Genomic DNA, 22,832 nt, shown 5'->3' on the forward strand with positions numbered 1-22,832 from the left:
TTCTTCTTTTTTTAAGGGGCCTGAACAAGAAAGCTAGCCACTCCAGAATTAAAGAGCCACATGGTGCTGGCCACAGCCCAAGAGCTTTCATTGCATTGCATTGCAAAAATAAATAAATAAATAAAGAAAGAAACTTTTTAAATTTTTTTTTAGAAGTCGCAAGGAAGACCACAGAGGTCGCAAGGAAGACCTCAGAGGTCGCACTTGCGACCTCTGGTGACCCCCAAATGACGTCCCTGCCTTCTACTGTGGAAGATTGAAGTAACGGGTGGCTAAGGTCCAAAAATCAGATAAAACGGACCATCCTACGAGCAGCCTGCACCTCCTGCATCTCGAACGGAGTGGAACGTTTTGCTGCGGCCGCAGCGCCTCGTATCACTGGGTGTGCCTGCTAGCTCCCCCTCCTTCTCCTTCGTGCTTGGCTGTTGAGCGGCAGTTGAGAGGCAGCTCCTACAGCCACCTTACTCCGGCGAAACGACCCAGCTCCATTCAACCACCCGACCCGTGGCAGCGAGGCCCACCCTGCCCCCACGGTTGAACCAACTGCGAACACGTTGTGGATGTCCACACGGCCCACTGACAGAGACCTGCCGGCTGTCCCGCTCCTGATCTGGGCGCATACCGGTGAGTGCTGTGTCCCCCGGCCCCCTCCCATCCCCTAGTCGATACGGAAGCTGGCGGCAAGCACCTCCCCCGCCTGCATTTACAAGGGATCCGGTCCCAGGTGGGGGACATGGCTGTGCTCGGTGGCCTGGCAGTAATAGAGACTGCGTTTTCCGGACCTAGTGTGGGGCGCGCCTCATCACCATCGCGCCCACGCAGCAACAGTGTGCCCGCCGCCTGGCCCAAACTCATACAGGCTCCGCGCCAGTGGGGGCTGCTGCCAAGACCCCCTCCACACATGCCATACCTGTGGGCCCCATGTGGTTGTACAAATGTGAACTCTGTTGACACTAGGTCCACATGTACTCAACGTATTTTGTAACAGTCCTGATATCCCCACCTGAACACCCTCCAACAATGCTGACTTATGGGCGGGCTCCCTGAGCACTGACTCCTTAGTAGATTGCTCCCGTCTCCTCAGAAACTTTATTGGTTGAAGCGCATTATCCATCTGCTCCTCCAACTGTGCATGCTGTACTGCTCCCTGGACCGGTTAGTATCGCCACCTAGATCCCTGGACTGCTGCGGGCGCTCCCCAAACGTACTGAACTAGCCCGCTGGTTTCACTACGCCATTCATCTACCCGGCACCCACACTCTGGCCCCCTGCAAAACCATTCCACGCCAGCTGAAGTGCACTCTGGCCCTAGTGCAGCCGCACCCGGTGGAGGGACACTGTCCAGTTCCTTCTTCTTCTGCGTGCCCACCCACGGTTGCCCGTATCTCATTACAGAAGGGCCACATGGGGGGAACAGCCAAGAGTGGGGCCGGACTGCCGATCGACAAGCCCGCTGCGCCATCCACGGGGCCTGGTACTGCGAGAGGCATGATCTAGCCCTGCACACGATAGGCAGCCTGGGGCCGGTGTGATGAGCGATACAGGAGGCGACTGAGCCTACAACCGTAACGTTTCATCATCACAGACACTGAATCCCCACACGGTATACAGTGCGAATCGCACCACCTGGCACACCGAACCATTCTTCCAGCTGTGGACCTCGAGCTTCTTCCACCTCGGCCCTGCACTACAACAGCTCAGATTATTGTCCTTGGGATCTGGAAGCGATGCAACTCTGCACCATGTACTACCCGCAAGGCTAACACAGCCCCAGCTGACACCCGGGTGGTCTCCTTATCCTCATTATGTCTAATAGATCCCGTGGCACGGGCAAGACGGGTGCCATGGGCAAGTTTGCAAAGTCAACACCTAGGCCTGACCAGGGGCAGGCTGTCCCCAACCAGGAGGATGCAGACACACATATGGACACTCCTGGCCCGGGCCTCGCTACTATGATGGAATCTATGGCTAAAAACTTTGCCTCCTTCCATGAGAAACTAGACGACATAAATGCTAATGTTGCGTCGCTCAGATCTAAGCTGGATCAACAAGGTTCCAGGATAACGGAGGCGGAAACTAGGATCAGCGCAAATGAGGACAGGATCACTGTATTTCAGGACACTGTGTCTACTCTGGTGCGAGACATGAAATCTGGGGTCCCGGAGAAGGCGCTCAAGGGCCAGCTGGAACTGGCAACTAAAATCCTGGTCAAGGATTTGCTGGGCAACCCTGCTCTGTCCCCCTTCTCGCCATTGAACGGGCTCATCATGCTTTGGCCCCACGCCCTAAGCCTTGCGACTTCCCAAGACCAATTATGGCAAAAATCTTAAGCTATAGAGACCGGGATCACATACTCTGGCTTGCACGAGAAAAGGTTGAACTCAGACTTGATGCACAGATCATCAGGATCTTTCCAGACTTCTCCATGGGAGTGCAGCAGGAACCTCGTCAATTCACCGGAGTTAAAAAAAACTCCTCAGGGAAAGGAACATTGCCTACGCCATACTGTTTCCCGCCCGTCTGAAGTTCACCTTTAACAATAAACTCTACTTCTTTACAGTTCCAGATTTGGTGGTGAAATTCATCGAAGCACACATCCCTCTAAATGCTCCCGCAGACGACCTAATGGAGAATGACTGAACATAGTGAGGGTACCCTTTTTGCTGGTTGTCCTAATTTCGGGTCTACACCTCAAATGTTTTATGAGCAATTAGTAACCCAGATAATATTCCTTTGTTTGTCTAATTGACCAGAAAGCGACAGGTCAAACCGGCCGCCCGCACCACACCATTCTGATTCACCTCCCTCAATTCACTTTGCTACATTTCGGGCCAAACAGGTGGCCACTGACTTCGCCAAAATACTTTGGACTACTGTTAAACTTTACTCATGTCATGCTTCGCTCATGTTTGTGATTCAGAGATCTGGCCATCTCGTCCTTGTTCATGAGGGTTGTTCCACTGGAGCCAAGTTAAGGGAGGGAGACTGTTACACTGCGGGTTAGGGAGGCACAGTGAGGGCAGGGGGAAGGTATCTTGGGGCATGTTTTCTGGAAAACGGCAGAAGTGGTGTGACGGTGCTTAAAAAGATACAAGCAACTTGAGGTTATCCGTGATGTAGCCCTATTTGGGAGCAGGCCAGACAACTGGGATGATCCCTGATATCTTAACATGGCCACTCCAATCATGACATGGAACATTCGGGGGATAGGCAACTTCACCAAAGCACGAAAAATAGTGGCCTATGCACAAAGACATGGGGTGAAGATACTCCTACTACAGGAAACCCATGCCTCGGGTCATGTGGCAGCCTGCATGGCGCCTTACTGTGTCCACAACATACTCTACACAGTCCAGGGGGGTAATGACTCTTATTCACAAAACGGTACCGTTTGTGCTGAAGAAAACCACATTAACACTGAGGGAAGATATGTTGTCCTATACTCTATGTTAGCTAATGAGGAGTACCTGTTGCTAAACACGTATTGCCCAAATGTAGACACCCCAGAATTCTTTGACACTATTGTCACAATACTGATGGGATACATTGGGGTTCCTGTGACCTGGGGGGGATATTAATTTAATTATGGACAGCATTCTGGATAGAACAGGTACGGCCCGCGAGCACTGTCCCGGGCAGCTAAGAGACTCAGTAAGCATATCGGATTGCTGGGAATACGTTATGTATGGAGAACCCTGCATCCCCAAACCAGGGAATATACCTTTTACTCCTATGTGCATGATAGCTCGTCCAGGATAGATCTGATTCTGGTGACAGGCACATTACTGGGCAGGGTATCGGACACACAAATACTCACACGCACTCACTCAGATCACAGCCCGGTAGTAATGCTCGTGGAGCTTGGGACAACCCCACCTCCCCACTCAGCTTGGCGCTTCAAAACTGATGCACTGTTGGATATAGTGTTTAAGGCAGAGATCCTCTCGGACAACACGAGCACAACCTGCAAGACATCAGAGAAACACTCAATCAAATTCCCATGATGTACATAACCCAGGAGACCAGGGAACAGCCAGAGGCCCCAATTACTCTACAGGAAATAGTTGCAGCCATCACAGACCTCCCTAGAGGTAAGGCACCAGGCCCAGATGGCCTCACGCCACAGTTCTATCAGGAGCAGGTGGCACTGCTGGCACCTAGGCTGCTGGAGGTGGGGACCGAATCACTCCGCACTCTGACTCTCCCCCCCCTCTATGAGTGAGGGGATGATAACCGTCCTCCTTAAACCTGGCAAACCTAGTGACGAATGTGGATCTTACCAACTATTGTCACTTATGAACATCGACACCAAGATCCTCGCCAAGGCTCTAGCCAACAGGTTCCTCCTGATCATGCCATATCTAGTACACGAGGACCAGTGTAGGTTTGTGCAGGGGTGGTCGACATCCCTCAATATTAGGAGGTTGTTAAATGTCCTTTCCAGGATAGACCAGGGGGCTGAAGCAGTAGCGGTCACCTTGGATGGCCAAAAGGCCTTTGATATGGTCTTGTGGCAATATATGTGGGCAGTCCTTGAGAAAATGGGGATCGGCCGTGCTTGATACAATATATAAAGCTATTATATACCTTTCCTACAGCCAGGGTCTTGGTCAACTCTGCCACCTCGCGCTCCTTTGAACTGCGCAGGGGCACTAGACAAGGGTGCCCGTTTTACCCCATCCTTTTCACCCTGGTCATTGAGCCGATGGCGGATTACATCAGGGAGCGTCACTCTAACAAGGACATTCATCTCAAGTATGCCCCTGAGATTATATCGCTATATGCCGATGACATGCTGCTGTACATCAGGAACCCATCTACATACTTGGACCCCATCATGCGTGACATAACCAAGCTAGGCACCCTCTCAGGTTTCACCGTTAACTACTGAAAGTCCGAAATCCTCCCCCTAACCGCTGCAACCCTGCTGCCAGTTTGTGAATACCCCCTACGTTGGTCCCCGAATGGTATCAGGTATCTGGGGGTCCAGATATTGATGTCTAAAACGACCCTAATAACTGATAACTACACTACTGTGACACAATACTTTGAATCTAGACTGACTAGATGGCGAGGCCTCCCACTATCACTGGCTGGGAGGCTGTCATTGATTAAGATGATACTGGTCCCCAAACTCCTAAACATTTTTGCTAATGTCCCGATCTGGCCCGGTAAGCAGTATTTTGATGATTTGCATAAGTTGGGCGCCCAATTTCTATGGCACGCCAGTGCGGTCCGGAAGAAGTGGGAACACATGGTTCTACCCTATGAGAAAGGGGGCTTTACCGCTCCCGATCTGCTTTTATACTGGATCGCTGCACAAACCCAGTATGCCACACACTGGTATAAACATCCCACCACTCCTCCCCATGTCAAATTGGAAAAGCTTGCAACCCCTGAGGTTAATGTAATGACACTTATCCTTCATAATAAATATGAAACCGATGCTATATCTGACCCCATAGCACCCACTTTGAAGGCATGGCGACATCTCTTGGATCTGGAATCTGACCCACGCCCCTATTATTAATGGCTTGCCATCTGGCAATTCCCCGGGCTGGAACCTACACATGACAAGCTTCTTTCCCAGCACTGGCTAGAATTGGGATACCAAGCTTTAACTGACCTCTTCCCTGATGGGCAGTTTATCACCCCAGAGACGTGGCACCCGGTCGCACCGTCTCGGCACTCGAGATGCTACAATATTATAGACTGCGGGCCACTGTTCGTGGTAGCTGGTCCACATACCCTGCTGAACCCCCAGACACACCTACATTGCATACATAGCTAACTCTAGCAATAGCCGTGGAGTAGTATCTGCGATATACAAGACACTGCTATCAGGGTCCCGAGACCAACCGCCCAAGACATGTGCTCCGTGGGCCGATGAGCTGGGATCACGGATGCTATGTGGAAGAAAATGTGCTTGCACACACGCAAGGTCTCACTGAACTTTAGATTTCGCTGCATACAACACAAGCTACTAAACAGTATACTATACCCCAGCTAGGCTGGGCTGTCTAGGTTCATCGGGTACATAACTGCTCCAGGTGCGGCTCAGAGGACACAGACCACCTGCACATGTTCTGGTCGTGCACCTCACTCCATGTATTCTGGGGCAAAATCTTGGAGGCTCTCTCTGATATTGTGAGAATTGTTCTTGACCCTGACCCCTTGTGCTTATTGTTTGGGTTGTGGAGTGGTGATGATGTCAGGAAGATGGTAAAGTTTTTGAATGTGAGTATTATAGTAGCCAAGAAATGCATCCTTCAATGCTGGACACGCCCCCCCCCCACGTTCAAAATGTGGCTGGAGAAACTAACCTGGGCCCAAACCTGCGAAGAGGAATACATCGCCTCCCTCTCGGCAAACTCATGTCCCAGAAACATATGGTCTGCCATATGGTCTGCCTTCTGTATCTACCTTAATCGGCAAGCCGAGGTGGAACCCGACTCCCAGTGCCACCCGAAATGTAGATTGAATTTTGACCATCGTGTAGCTTGCCTAACCTGTTTGCAATACATGCTGCTGTGTCTATCGCCGATCGAGTTGACTCGAGATGTGTCCATGTAATTGAACGACTTATGCATATTTCATCCTTCCACTACTGTACCACTGCCAATAAAATAAAAGTTTTAAAAATAAATAAATATGGAAAAATACTTGTTGCAGTTTACTTTTTTATAAATAAAAAATAAATATGGATAAATGCAGACATAAATGTTGAAAAACTAAATACCATAAAACCTATTCATAGTCTGGTTCTTTTTATTTATTTCTACGGGCTCAAATATGTTATGTTATGTCAATGGGCATTTGTATAGCGTCTTTCACCATTGGTATGGGCTCAATGCGCTGTTTGTGAGTGTCAGTGCACTTTATTTATGCTAAACTTGCAAATGGCATGTCTTGACCACACAGAACCATGTTGTATATATATGTATAGCTTTACATTCTATTTCTTGTGTTCTTGATCTGTTGTGGTAATAAAACCTATTTAGATTTAGGGAAAAGTCTTTCCCATCAGATTTCAAAGGTCGGGTCTGAAACTCAGTGAGCAATCTTGAGTAAGGAAGCGGGACTTTGCAGCAAGTAAACATGAGCAGATTACACTTTGGGCCTGATTCACCGAACGTTTCCAATGGGTTTGCCCCATTATAAATCGCTTCTGGGAATCAGGCCCTTTATCTTGGATCAGCAAGTATCTCGATGCCTTTTGGGAGATTGGAAACAGGAGTGGACTGGAAACCGAAAGAGGCCCTGGATTTTTTTTTTTATCAAAGTGGGTCAATATTACACCATGCAAGCAAAAGAACAATATATATAATTCTGAGTGCTCTCAGAAAAGAGGCCCATGGCGCAGAGGCCCACCAGGGAATCAGCAGACTTTCCTGTAGGCCCAGTCCAGCTCTGATCGGAAAAGAACTTGCAAATCACAGAGAGATCATGTTAGGGATCACTAACTAGATTTATGAAGGAGGTTAGAATAGGCCCAGAATGAAGGGAGAAACACTGTTAAGTTATGTGAAGATGTTAAATGTTAAATGTTAAAGGTATTTGTACCGCACACCGTCACCAACGGAGTTGGTCCCCAGGCGCTCTGGCGGATCTGTAAATGATAAGGTGGGGTGGGGTGGGTTAGTAAGTTGAAGAGGGAGTAGGATAGTGAGAGGAGTGGTGTTCTGTTGGCAGCTTCAACTCGGTATACACCAGATGCTGAGCTTTGGTGCTGGTATCGGGTCTGTGATAGGCCGCGTGTGCTGTTGGTCCGGTTCATGTGTTGTTGCAGTGTTGTGAAGTGCGTGCGGCTTGTTGTGCGAGAGATGGTTGTGTGAGTTTGAGTGAGATAAGTATGCAGAGTTTGAGCTTATATTGGTTAGTGGGTTACCTCACCTTTGGCATGCTAGCATTGCAGTTCTGTCCCAGTGTGGCACCAGCTGGTCCCCACAACTCTATCCGGATGCGGCGCGGGCCAATGTCCAGAATTCTATCTGGGTGTGGGCAAGCCAACAATTCACAGTCCCGTCCAGAAGAGGCGCAAGCTGGCGTCCTGAAATCTGTCCAGGTATGGGGATGCTATCATTCGCAACCCCATCCGGATACTGCGCTGGCTGTTGTTCACAATTCGAAATGTAGCACAGGCCAACACTCAAGTTTCATCCAGGCGTGGGCTTGCTATCCTTCAATTAATCCCATCTACATGCAACGCAGGCTAATGTCCACAATTCCAGGTGTGGCCTGGGCTAGTCTTCAGCTTTCACCAAGGTGCGGGCATGCCAACGCTCATGGTCCTATCTAGATGAGATGCAGGCTGACATTCTCAATTCTGTCCAAATGTAGACATGCTAATATTCACCACTCCATCTAAGGGCGGGCATGCTAGCATTCAAAGTTTCCTCTAGATGAGACGCAGGCCAATGTCCACAACTCCATCCAGGTGTGTCCATGCTAATATTCTCAATTCTATCTAGATGCGTCTGCCGGTCTGGATATGGTGCGTCCGGTACGTGCGAGTGGGCGAGTCACTTGAGGACTTTCGCCTGTGTCTAAGTATGTGTTTACCGTCTCTGGAGCTTTCCTTTGTGGCTATTTCCATGATATCTTATGCTCTGTCGGGTGTTTAGTTCTTTGGTCGAGGGCTTCTCCAGATTGAGAGTGGCCGGGATTGGAGTTATTTCCATTGTTGTTTTAATGTATATTATTTTAGCAGAACAAGGCACAGTGGCGTGTCCAGACTCTTTTGACTGGGGTGGCCCAAGTGGGGCACTGATTTATGCACGGGTGGCATGAAGTACGAGCGCTTGCGCACACACGCAGACACACACAAGCACACGCAGATAATGAGCTGGCACCTGGGGTGGTCAATCAGATTCCAGAGATAGCACGTGTCACCCAATGCCACGCCTATGTGTAGTTGTTGCCCCTCTGAGTGCAACCGTATAGAAATGAGGGTGCATACACACAAAGGGTTGAAGAGTTGTGGATCCCCCCCCACCCTCTGAGGGCTTGTTTATCTGGTGCACAGGGATCCACTCTGTCCTTCCCAGTGTCTGTCACTGGTTCTCTGTGATCGCAGGTAGCCTGAATCCTGACCGGGCCTCGGTCTCCATATGGGAACGGAGTAACTCTCTTGGGAGGCAAAACCTTGCTCAGCAAAGACGTGCATTCTGTGTTCTGGTGAATGCATTATTTTGGGCGTCTCTGAGACTACAGAGAGCGAGAGGGCCTCAGAGTCGACCCATAAAGGGGGAGGGGGGTGCTAGTCTGGGTTTGCTATATGTCACATTGTTCCTGAACCCCGAATCCATAAGCAGCAGCAGGCACCTCATCTGCACACTCGACAAAGAGAGCACACATACTCTTGTCTCAGCTCGAAGGAATGCAGGGAACTCCCTGAACCTGCCTTAGCCCTCCCTTCATTTATCTGCCCATTACAATCCCTCTTCCTGGCAAGTGGCATTCCACACTTCCAGATAGTGCCAAGGCCACCGAGTACAACAGAGCCAACACCCACCGCTGTCCTGTGACTAACTGGACTGTCGGAATATATTACTAGCCACTGTTATTCAGCAAACCGGAAACACAACATTTCAGGAGGAGCGCGGATCTTCATTTTCTGCATTACAGTTTGCACACTTTTTAAAGGAGACAGTTGCCACTCCTTCCCCCGGATGCTTGTCTCGTGGTTCTACAGTACCTGTTTACATTTTTTTTATAATCCCAATAGGAATTGGTATTCGACCTTCACCACGGTATCACTTTTCCATCAGGACACTGACTCCCCCCAGCGTGGCCACATCTTCGTAGTCTAATCATGTCAGGTCAGTCAATACATCATAGCACTAGTGATGTACACCTCTTCACGCAGCATTATTTTACAGACGAGGATGGTATGTTATGCAAAGAGTATATAAAAAGGGCGCACACTTGCTTTGCCCTCCATTTCTGGGGCTTTCACATCAAGCTGTGAAGACATCTTGGGACCTCCGTTGGCAGGAAAATGGTGCCTGTGATAGTAAAGGTTATCTTCCCCAGCAGTGACACATTTCCAGTGCCCACCCACGCTATCCACATTCCTTAGCCCACATGTTGGCACCAAGGATGAACTGTGCTTCTGCCTCCAATGCACTGAATTCTCAAGCCTGTATATATATTTCTATTAAGAAGATTTTGAGGGTGGTCAACATATTGCACTTAGAAGCTTTTGAGGGTACTCATTTTTCTGCACTGAGACTAATCACGTGGACAGCCGATGTATTGCACTTTGACGTCTTTGAGGGTAGCCAATGTACTAACAATCTCTGCTCCTGCTCTCCTCCCGCATACCACCCAAGTACCACACACGCCCAAGCGCCAAACCGAACTACAAACTAAACGCACAATACCCACATCCAACATAACAAACGTTCACATACAACAAACAACCACAGACATTGGGCATTACCCTTCCAGATACAACGAGCCAGTGCACACAATCAAACTGACTTAGAAAACTGACAGGCACAGAAGCCAGTTTCTCCTGGTCCTGCAAGCATCAACAGAAGAGCACAACCTCTATCCTATTCCTGAGCCCTCATTAACCCGCCCGACCCTGTTTCTTACAGAGCCACGTGAGCACCTGGAGACCATGCCAATGGTAACAGTGCACGGTATAAGACAACTTAACATAACATAACAAATTGCTTTTCATTGAATATTTAATATTAGTCAAAGTTCTCTATTCATTCCTCACCGTGTCCTCTGGAATTTGTGAGCAAGGGTAGCTTTCTTTTATGGGAAACAGGGAAAAGCACATGTGCCACAGTTTCAGTGTCACACAACTCTGCAGAGGTTGTCGTAAAAAAGTATCTTTTTAGTCCCCAATGTCATTCCTTCCCCAGTGTTCCTCGTCTGCCAGCAACCTCTAGATACGTGTGTTATACTCCCACAGAATACATAATGGCAGGGGTGGTGTTGAACCAGCATCTGGCAGCAAGGGGTCTGCGAGTGGGAGGTGGGTTGTCCCAGCCCAATGACTCTTCAACCTCCATGCTATCCACGTGGTCTGGTCTCTTCTTAAAATCCTCAAGAATGAAGGGTAGTGGGTCACACAGTTCATGGGGACTGCTAGGGTTCAAGGTTAGGGCCATACATCTCAAGGCTGGTTAGTAAGCTTGGCCACTTAGGAGGTTTATCGGGTCTTGCTCACAGTAATCATCTTTCCTTGCCATTGTCTCGTCTGATGGTTTGGGGTGTCGCACGAGTAGCAGGAGTTGCTCTAAGTCTTGGGTCTAGTACAGAGTTGGGGTTCATACTTTCTGTTTCATCAATTGCAGAGGAGAGTTATTCTGATTCTGGTGTGACTTGGTCTGTTTTTCTGGCTCCTCATTTTTGCGGTTCGGTAATCAGCACCACCTGCAGCGTTGTGCTACCATTGTTCCAGTTGTCCACTGCTACCAACTCTTCATGGCGGATCTGCACCAGGCAAGCATCAAGGCTTTCACTGGGAGCAAAATGTCCTTGGTGCTGTAGATCCCAGTGTCCACCAGGTTAAGGGGATGGAGCATTGCTTTCTCAGTTTCCCCATGTCACTTCATAAAGCCAGTGTCCAGACAATGACTGCACCTTTCCGCCAGACTGGTCTTGGTACGAGGCAGTCAAGCAGCGTTTCAGCATCACCCTCTTTGGCGTCGTGTCTCCTTCAGGTGATCCGTCCCTAAATTCAACCTCAATCGTAAAACCAAGTATGGAAGCAGACTCTGTAGTTAGGTAGGGAATTTGGGAGCTGAGTGGGCATTTGTGGTTTGAAAGGTGCACCCTTTCAAAGGTTTACTAGTCACCCAATCACTGGGAGCAACCGCGTTCAAACCTTCATGGACATCTCCCAAGCTTTCGCTCAGATGTGGAATCCTGCCAGGACTCCTGACACTATTCAAGTATCTGACCAGATCTGATATCCGCTCTGCAGCCCTCACTCCTCTGAGGCAGGCAGAAGTTGTGACCATATATGGCATTATCAGCGCCCCATCCACTCTTGTAGGTACAAAGGATAACTGTTAAACGAGTACTGGATTTTTCACTAAGTTACCCATCACGGACATCCCTGGTGTATAGCAGGATGTGCCCCATTAATGTTAAGCACCTTACATTGCCACCATCCAGTGGAGCCCACAAATATAGCTGTGTGAGGGTACTTGCAGAACAACCAGGATATCTTTGAGGCAACCTAACCCTGAGAGGCCTTGTGGCACATCTGGGAAAAGGTGCTACATCATTAGGGGAAACAGAAAATGTACAAGGATCTCTTGCCTGATGGAAGCCCATAAAATAAGCCCCCTACCAGATATTCACATTACAAAGTATGCACCCCTGCTATGTATTTACATATCGAACTCACCTGTTTAATATCTGCTTAGCAAGCCTCTCTCCTAGATCCACAAAGAATACCTCTCTGCCAGGTAATCACATAACAAGCTCCATAGTGGAAACCCACATATTCACAAAACAGGATCCACCACTTTATAGCCACAAAACAAGCCCTCCTAATAGAAAGCCACAATACATGCTTTCTTGATAGATTTTTTTTAACAAGATCCCCATGGAGACACCTAGGAAATGAGCGCCCCTGATATTTGTTCGCCAATAAAGCTGCATTATTACAATGGCAGGGCACCCACTTAGACAGCCACAAACAAGATTCCCTTGCTAGATATGCATAAAGCAAGCTTCCTGACGTGATGTGCACAAAACAAGTGCTAGAAACCCACCTAGCAAGCTATCAAACTAGGTAGTCAAACGAAGCTCCCTTGTAGAAAGCCACAAAACATGCCTACCTGCTAGGTACTCACAAAACATCACTCTCTAATAGATTCAAACTGGACAAAATTAAAGTCTCCCTGTAAAGACCCACGAATGAAGCTCCCTTGATAAATATTCACAACATAAGTAACCTTCCACCCAGTAACCTTGCTGGACAACTACAGAATGGACTCGAATGCTAGATATCCACAACACAAGCTCCCCTGATAGAAGCCCATAAATCAAGCTTCCCTGCTGCTTAGAAAACAGAACCCCCTGCTAGATATTCACAAAACAACCACCCCTGATGAACCCCCATGCATGCTTATGATCTAGATATTCACAGAGCAAAAGCCCTTTGTACATATCCACAAAAGAGTTTCCCACACTAGTTAGCCACAGAGCAAGGTCTATTCATCGAAGCCCACAAAAGCGTTTTCCCTGCTAGATATGCACACCTCGCGATCCCCTGTTAGAAACCTGCATACCAGCTTCCTTGTTAGATATCCACGAAAACAAGCTCTATGATTGAAAACCACATACATGCCTCCTTGCTAGATATTCATGAAACTGATCCCTGATGGAAACCAACAAAACAGGATTCCCTTCTAGATATTCACAAAACAAGCCACACTGGCAGAAAATCACAACATAATCTCCTATGCTAGAGTTCAACAAATCAATCTTATCTAAAAGAAACTCTCGTGCAAGCTTCCCTGCTATATTTCCACAAAACAAGCTTACCTGCTAGATATGGTCAAAACAAGATACCCTGCTAGATAACCACAAAACAATCTCCCCCTGACAGAAATCCTCAAAACAAGCTTCCCTGCTAGATATCCACAAAACAAGATACCGAGTTAGACAGATGAGTTGCTATGCAGGGGTTAGAGAGGCACACCCTCTGCTATTTGTACTCAGGACCACACGCCCCCCAGGGATGGGTATCTCAGATTCACCATAAATGGTGCTTCTCCAAGTGAATGTCAATTACATGTTCCCCCTCCTTTTAGATTTTGGGTATCTTTTTTTGTATCCCCCTTCTTTCCAGTGTCTTAACCCATGGTGCATTGCAGAAGATTCTTGTGGCTTGTCAAACTGGTCAGTTGAAATGAACCACCCGGCTGCGCTGCCAGTATATTATTAGGAAATTGGTGTGATGCTCTTCTGAGATGGGTGTGATATGTCTTCTGGTAAACAGGCTATCTACTATTTTAAGCTGAGCTGTGGGTGATGTCTCCTGTAATTAATGGTATATTAGCTCTTAATGATTGTGCACCATTAGGAGGTTGGAATGTGAGTGATGTCTTTTCTCATTAATTCCTTCTGTCTCTTGTTTGTATTGACAACATTCATAACAAGCTGCATTCCTGCATGAAGCATTGACTACGCCAAGAGCTGGTGACTAGCAAAAAATATGTCCCAGAAGGTAGATTACAGCCATCTCAAGTTGGTACATGTAAGGCGAGACATGTACAACAAGTCCTTATTTTTAAACTCACATCACCTTGCATCCTGGTACTAATAGTCCTATGTTTATAATACGGAAATAAAACTACAAGTACTGTACAAAAATAGAGAAGTGATGTGCACTAAAAAACGGACTTAAACAGCTCAACCCTTACAGGGGACAACTTGCGACCTTTGTTTCTGCACAATTAAAACAATTAAAACACTGTGTATATGAAACAGCACTTTGAACAGGTTAGTCCTTTATCCCCATGTCCATTCTTCCAGCATATTGGTATGTTTCGAACCAAAATGGCTGGAAGAGGACAGCTTTGAAGCTCGGGTACATGGCCTGCACCTTACCTCTTTAATGTGACACCACCCCAAGCCATGTCATAGATTGTGCCTAATTATAATGTCCCCGCAGGGAAAATCTAAAAGCTGGCGCTGAGGCACAGGGACCTAGGTTAGCTCTTGACATTCAACTGTGTAGAAAACCTTGCATGCTGTGCACAACAAACGATGCAAAAGTCTAAAAACTGCTAAAAGTGCAGTCAGACAACCTGCACTTGAAGACCCACTGCCCCGCTTGACCAACCTTTAACCCTGTGCAAATTACTCTACCTAGTAAGTCTTGTTTTCCTTGTCTGTTAACATTTTGTTTAAACCTAGAAATGATTCAGTTAAGTGTATACAACCAAATGTCTCACAACTGCATGGCTTATTCGACCACAGTGTAGCCCCAGATACAATAATAATACATATATTCATAATGTATGTAGTGAACACCAAGAGGTGAATAGTGTTTTGTTATATTTGCATGTAGGAATATTTCCTATGTAGATAACGTTGTAAGAAGGCCTCCTCTACTTCTAATGCCTTTATTTTTTAAGTTGATTTAAGATAGTGGTATTCACATGTGTACAAGACACTCTGCCTCATATGAGTGACAAAAAGAGTCTGAGCCCTGCCTATTGCTACTTGACGACACCATGTAATATGGACACCACTTTTCTAGCAATGGAGTCTGTGTTGATTTCAATGGAGCACATGTGCCGTAAAATCTTCCTATCAATGATGGAGAAGTGGTGTCCGATTACATGTACTCTTCTGGTCACTCAGCCACTGCATGAAGCACAGCTACACGTGTGCTGGACTACACATGTGCTGCCCCAATCAATGTGCAAACCGCTGAGCGCACAAATCGAGCAAGCTTAACACGTGGAGGTTTGAGGTGGTTGCTAAGCAAAGATGATGTTTTGCGCAATGCATGTCGGTTTATTACAAGTACCCCCAATGACAGAGGAAACACTTGGTGTAGTACCCACTCATATAGGGTGTAGCTCACACAGGGTAAGTGCAAGGTGTACATGATCCATTGACTTAAGAATTCTGTTGCAGGTGCTATATTTAAATACTGAAAAGGATACACGTTGTTTCCCATATATGGCAAGCGATAGATCTACACTTAAGTAACTGCATTATTTCTTTTACAGACAGCCGTCCAGGAGCTTGAAGAAGTGTGCAATGAATATGTCGCTCCGTGGAAGGCCGCAGAAACGCATGCAATAAAAAATTGAAAGGGATAATAAAATGATGCATTGAACGATACAAGTAAAAGGGATCACTGTTCAGGAGGACGGCAGTTCTGGTACGACCTTCCTTGGCAACAGAAAACAAGGAAGTGGGGGAAGGGGAGAGAAAAGAGACAACATTTTGCACCTTGTTGCCATGTCACCTGTATGCCGCTAGCATTTATAATTTTCTTTTAGATCCTAGAGGACTTTGGTTAAGGTATTCCCGTACCCTATTGGTACCAGCCGGTTATATTCCGAACTGCGCGAATGTCCTACAGATTGCAAACAAAGGACATTTGGCCAGTCCCGGGTTACTTGAGAAGGTTTTTGTACCTTAAGATGAACATGGAAATGAGCCTGGCGTTTATTGATCCGTTTTCATGACGATGCTGCGCTTGGTGCTGTTGCCATCGGTAATGAAGGAAGGTTTCCTCTTCGCCGCCTTTTCCTATGTCTTTCAGGCGCTGGGTTAAAAAGTAGAAGAGTTAACCCGCATTTTCAGCATTCAAGCCCATTTTACAGGAGATGAGGAGAACTCCCCCACATGTAAATGGGCTTCAGCCTGCCTGTTACAGAAAGGGGAAAAACCATATGAAAATCAGGTTTGGTCCCACCCCAAAACGGGCAGTCCAGCCCGAACTGCTTGGTAACATCCCTTCTGCACAAGACCACAAACAACACCAGACAGGATTCAGCCTCATTGGGCCTCATCAATGAGGAGTAGCTTGGGCCTCTAGGTCCAGCATGCTCGAGACCCACGTCTGGGCATACTCGTCCCACTCGGGGTGACTTGTGCAAAACAAAAGAGGTGATACCTGGAAGTTTTGGAATTGATCCTAAACTCAGGCATAGCTCTGGGCAACCCTCCCGACCATCCATCGTTCTTCCGCCTGCCAAGCCATTACAGAAAGGGGAAAGAAAGGCTGTGAACAAGCAATTGGGGCTTGGCTGCACCTTTTGGGGTGGGATCAACCCAGATTTGCATATGGTCTTTCCCCTTTCTTTAATGGTTTGGCAGGCGAAGAACAATTGTCTGGAAGATTGCCCCGGCCAATGCCAGAGCTTAAGAATAATTCTAAGACCTTCCAGCCATCCCCTCTTTTGTATTATTACTCGTCCAATCAGATCTTATCTTTTCAGAATCTGTAGCTAAGTATTAAGGATTGCCATATGTCCAAATGGAGCTATGCTAATGTTCCATGACAAGAAATATGATGTTTTGTGTGTTCACGCTTGCATGATTGTCCTTCTTAATCAATCAACATAACTTTTATTCGTCACAGAGCTATACAAGTAAATACATCAACAAAAACACATTTCCATAAAAGCAACATTATGAAACATTAAAACTGATAACGTATATACATAGGAGATTTGAAGACAAATAGAAGTAATACAAAGAATTAGTTCAAACACAATTTGACAAGTTAATCTGAATACATTTATGATCGCACTAATCAACAAACGTATTGAGGGAGAGAAAAAAATTTTGCGGACCCCATGACTAAACTTTCCATTGTATGGTAGTATTAGCCCACAGATTTTATCATAGGAAAATTCAGGCAACTCTGTCTTATATTACACTTCGGGCCTCAGCAGCCACGCACGATGGATACATTTGGCCACTCTATGTACAGTATCTGCATCCTCTGATCTTTTGCATAACTCCAAAGCCTCAGAGGTTATACGGGTGGCTGACGTTCTTAGGAATGGTGTAGGATAAAGAACTCTCAGTCCCAGTGTCTTAAGATAGAAAAAAAGAAAATGGATAACTGTCTCTTCACAGATACTGCAAAGAGGACATAAACCCGAACTCCCTGGCCCCCATGACTTAGTAAATTTCGCCAATTTCACTGTGCCTAGGCGAAAGTAGATATACAGGGCATGGGCGAATGGGTGTGGGGGGGTTAATGAAATCCAGGTATTTTCCAAACCCGAAGTCAGGTTTACTTCTTACGTAATTTGAAGCCAACTTCAAATTTCTACATGCTTCCACCATGCTCTCTGTTGAAAATTCTTTGTGTAGTTTACTTTTTATACTGGCTAACTTAGCCTTATTTACCTGCGTGGGTTGTAACCATGTACCCTGCTCATTCAGACTAAAGAGACCTTTCCTAACATGTGCAACCCATGGCAGATTCATGGTACCCCCGAGGCTCATTAGGTGTATTAGATTATTCCTGAAGACCAAGAGATCTGGAGTCTGTCATAACCGTAACCAATTAACAATAGGGTTTGATGCAGCGATAACATCTATGGGGCACAAATCAATTTCCAGATGTGGTAGGGCATTGTATGTGCTCTGTGGGAGCAAAAGAAGGCTCTTTAGAAATGAATTTTCCACAACAGCCAAGGAGTTTACATTAACATACCCCCCACGTTCTGCCCCAAAGAGGGTGGCAGCTGTGACCTGTTTCCTATACAGGTCCAGGGCTGGAGAAATATCCCCTCTGTCATGCCTATTAAATAAGGCACGAGTCCCACCGCTATATTTTTCCAATGTGGCTGTAGATTTGACCAACTGACATTTTCATGGAAACGTGTTCCGGGATAATCATACGACATAACTTGTTCCAAGTCAGTACCCTCCATCCTGGTATCCAATTTCAGCTGTTTTCCAAACTTGGGTTAAAACACCAACATCTTAGTTTTATTGGTGTTCAAGTTCAGTTTTAATTCCTCGCATTTCTTCATGAAGGAGGGCAACGATGATCTCAGTGACTGTGTTGTTGTGGACAAGATCACGGCACCATCTGCAAAGAAGAGACCGGGATATTTACATAGGCCCAATTTTGGGGGAACTTTGCCTTCCACAAGCAACATTTTAATGAACTCCTTGATATATAAACAAAATAAAAGAGGTGCCAGGATGCATCCCGGTCTTACTCCTTTGGTGACATCAAATTGTGCAGTGATCTCTCCACCTAACCACACCTAGCCCCACTCTGACAACTGCCTTGTTTTTCTTGTACAATGATTGGATGATGGTAATTAAGCCTTGGGGCATGTTCCTTTAAATAGCACTTGAACGCCATCCTAAGGTCCACGAAAGTGGCATGCAATCTAATTTTCCTTAGGACAGTGTACTTTTGGATAATGGATGGCACCAAAGCTTCCCTCGGGGCTTCTGAGTCCCACCCTCCTCCATATAATATGGAAAAATGCTCCAGACCTACCTCAGCAGTTATACTGCACTGCATAGCGGTGTACTCTTTAACCTCAGCACCTCAGCACCTGGCACCAATTTCCAAAAGGTAGTGCAGTTCCCACTGTCCAGGGTTGTTGCAAGACATTTTCCTTTGGACTACAAATACATTTCTTTTTTCACTTTGATTATTTTCTTATACTCAGACCATCTGGTGCGTGATACATCTCTATCAACAACCGGTCCCTGTGCCAGGGCTCCCTCCAGTTCTTGCTTCACATGGATACACTCTTGGTCACACTATTCAACCCTGGGCAAGGCCTTCTGTTTAACTTTACATCTAGTATGAGTTAGAGAAGGAAGCATGCCTTCAGCCACTTTCACAAAGTGTCTGATAACCTCAGTGCCATTGACACACACCAATTGAGCACACCTTCTGGATGTGGGGGAGGGTAGCCTAATAGAGATGGGGTCTAGACTCACTCTGGCCAACTTTCACCCCTTTTAATACCCCTATGACCATGGCCATTAATTGTTAGGGCCTGATTTATGCATTGCATTCTTGAGTCATCATGGATAGAGATTCTAACTTGAAAACAGCCATTAGAGGTCTATGATCGCTATCCTAATTATCGCCATGCCCAAAATGATATAAAGATATAGTCAATCAGGCTCTTAACGCCATCTCATGTATAGTCCTGATAATGTAAATTGCTTACTTATAGAACTTCTGCCATGCACATTGTCTTTGAACTTGGCCTTGCAGTGTATTCTTGTCTCTGGGAATATAAGGGAGTATGAGCAAGCACTATTGTTGTTCTAGAATGCCAAGCTCAACTCTGTATCCATCCCTAGCTCACGTGAAAGGAGACCACAATTTGGTCTTCTTTGCAGCATTTAAATGTCTTAATTGAATAAAACTTGCCATGCTTGGTGTTCTTTCTTTGCACCTTAACATGGAATGATTCAGCTTCTCATGTTCACTGTCTTTGAGAATACATAACCTAACTTGGCTGCTTCAGTTGTTGACACCACGCCAGGCAACCTTGCCATACTCGACTGCGATCTTCAGCTAATTCTGGCTGCGACACAGCACTCTGCCTTTCTCCTCCATGGGTCCAAGCTCACTAAATTCATGACACTGATGTCCAGCATCCATATAATGGCGGCTTTGTCTGCAGTCTATTCACTACATATATCCAGCTTCTATGATCACTTAGTCTACTTGCGTTACAGCATCTGTACAGTCATTGAATGATTTGCATTTTCTGCAGTACGTCAAACATGCAATTCTTAACTTTGCATATAAAAGTTTACTTGATTCTTAACTTTGTCATCAGCTTCTGTAGGTTCCATACATTTTCTTCAGCCAGTATCTTCAGGGCGTCATATGTGTCTCTTGTGACGTCACCAGCTCCTCTTTTGCACTTTTTCATATTCCCTCTGGGAGTTCCTCCCTCAGATTATCATCTCTTCTGGGATACATTTGATAGGGCTTTCTTAATGGATACCTTCTTTTCGAATACTGCCTGGCGCGGGATTATCTGTTGAGGCATTCAGCTGCTCCTCTACACATCCCTTCATTAATTTGTGCATTTGTCTCCCGTATATCCGTTCATTCATTTGTGCATTCTCCTCACATACATCCCTTCATCCATTCATGCATGCCTTCTCCTCCCATACATCCCCTCATCCATTTGTACATTCTCCTCCCGTATATCCCTTCACTAAACGGTGCATTCTCCTTCCATACATCCCATCATTCATCTGTGCATTCTCCTCACATATATCCTTCCATTAATTTGTGCATTCTCCTCCCATACATCCCTTCATTCATTTGTGCATTCGCCTCCCACATATCCATTCATTAATTTGTGCATTCTCCTCCCATACATTCCGTCACTCATTTTTGCATTTGCCTCCCATATATCCCTTCATTCATTTGAGCATTCTCTTTGCATGCATTCCTTCATTCATTTGAGCATTCTCCTCGCATGCATCCCTTCATTCATTTGAGCATTCTCTTTGCATGCATTCCTTCATTCATTTGAGCATTCTCCTTGCATGCATTCCTTCATTCATTTGAGCATTCTCCTCGCATGCATCCCTTCATTCATTCATGCATTCTCCTCCCATACATCCCTTCATTCATTCATGCATTCTCCTCCCATACATCCCTTCATTCATTCGAGCATTCTCCTCTCATGCATCCCTTCATTCGTTCGTGCATTCTCCTCCCATACATCCCTTCATTCATTCGACCATTCTCCTCGCATGCATCCCTTCATTCATTCATGCATTCTCCTCCCATACATCCTTCATTCATTTGTGCATTCTCCTCCCATACATCCTTTCATTCATACAAGCATTCTCCTCGCATGCATCGCTTCATTCACTCGAGCATTTTCCTTGCATGCATCCCTTCATTCATTCATGCATCCTCCTCCCATCATTCATTTGTGCATTTGCGTCCCATATTTCAGTTCATTCATTCGTTCATTCTCCTCACATGCATCCCTTCATGCATTCATGCATTCTCCTCCCATACATCCTTTCATTCATACAAGCATTCTCCTTGCATGCATCGCTTCATTCACTCGAGCATTCTCCTCCCATACATCCATTCATTCGAGCATTCTCCTCGCATGCATCCATTCATTCATTCGAGCATTGTCCTTGTATGCATCCCTTCATTTGTGCATTGTCCCCACATCATTAATTTGTGCATTCGCCTCCCATACATCCATTCATTAATTAATTCGTGCATTCTCCTCCCATGCATCCCTTCATTCATTTATGCATTCTCTTCCCATGCATCCTTTGCACAGGTGCCAGATCTGCACTGAAGTTCTTGGCTTGCAATCAGGCTGGCGAGAAAGAGCATGTTCCTGCCTAGTAATAGGCATGACATTTGCATTTTGTTTTTGGATGGCCTGCAGCTTATGCAAAACCTAGAGGAAGAGAATGCACAAAGGTGCACAGGTGGCTCCTCAAAGGTGTAAACAGGTGCAGCAGCGGCACAAATGCCGAGGTCACTGAACAGACGTGCACAGCGCGCAACCTAAAGCCCAGTGTGCACGTCACTGGGAGCAGGCAGCATTCTGAAGCCCATCTGCCCATATGCTGTCTGTCGTCTTCTTACTGATATATTGTATCCATCAGTGGTCTTTTTTGGATACCGAGGCTTGAGCCTGATTACTCCATCTTCTCAGGTTGAGTGTGTAGTTGTGGGTTAGGATTCTTCTTGGTCTGTGTGGACTTGTCACATTAGGTCTCTGCCCATAGGGCATGAGTCTGCAACTTTTGGCCCACCTGCCCCACAGCAGCGGTCTGCAGCTAGAGGTGTACCGAACTTGGTAAAATTCCATCAGTTATTTAACCTGTTAAACCCACCCTGGCTGCCATTCAGGTATGAGACTACAGGGAAACGGTTTGCAGGGGGAAAAGGAACAGTTGCAGGGAGATGTGAGTGCAATAGTTGTGGAATGTAGAAGGTGGAAGATTTAAGCCTGACGTTCCTTCGTGTTAAAAAAGCGAGATGAAAAGCACTCTGAAAAAACCGAATGCGTAGAAGGTGGACCCCTCTATTCACCTCGGATGCAGATGACAGTGGATGAGCTGAGATAACCTAGAGCTGTTCCTAGTGGAGTGCAGGCAGAATGTCCCGCTGTAAATTCCTAGGAACCCTCATTCCCACCACGAAAAGAGAGTAACCTGGGAATTCCCATTGACTCTGACTATGCATGAGAGACCATCCAAAAGGTCAACATTCCTCCAAAGGAGTATCTACGTCCAGAAACCAGAGAGCAGAGGCGTACCGACCGGCCACTGGCATTAGCGAGCGAAGGAAAAGAACAGGGTTCAGCCCTCTGCAGAAAACGTAG

The 22,832-nt window shown here is 46.5% G+C and overlaps 2 long non-coding RNA genes across 2 annotated transcripts in view; one reads left to right on the forward strand and one right to left on the reverse strand.

The window, feature by feature from the left end:
• Positions 1 to 367: 367 nt before the first annotated feature.
• Positions 368 to 17,033, forward strand: LOC138513861 (uncharacterized). Its single transcript, XR_011281827.1, has 2 exons — positions 368 to 624; positions 15,723 to 17,033. It is a non-coding gene; the product is annotated as an uncharacterized lncRNA (long non-coding RNA).
• A 49-nt stretch (positions 17,034 to 17,082) lies between these two features.
• LOC138513862 (uncharacterized) overlaps positions 17,083 to 22,832 on the reverse strand; it is a 31,735-nt gene continuing 25,985 nt past the window's right edge. Inside the window, exon 3 of the long non-coding RNA XR_011281828.1 lies at positions 17,083 to 18,556. This is a non-coding gene — a long non-coding RNA (uncharacterized lncRNA). The remainder of the gene's footprint in view (positions 18,557 to 22,832) is intronic.

Source organism: Ambystoma mexicanum, chromosome 12 (assembly GCF_040938575.1).
Source record: "Ambystoma mexicanum isolate Mex_15411 chromosome 12, UKY_AmexF1_1, whole genome shotgun sequence".
NCBI lineage: Eukaryota > Metazoa > Chordata > Amphibia > Caudata > Ambystomatidae > Ambystoma > Ambystoma mexicanum.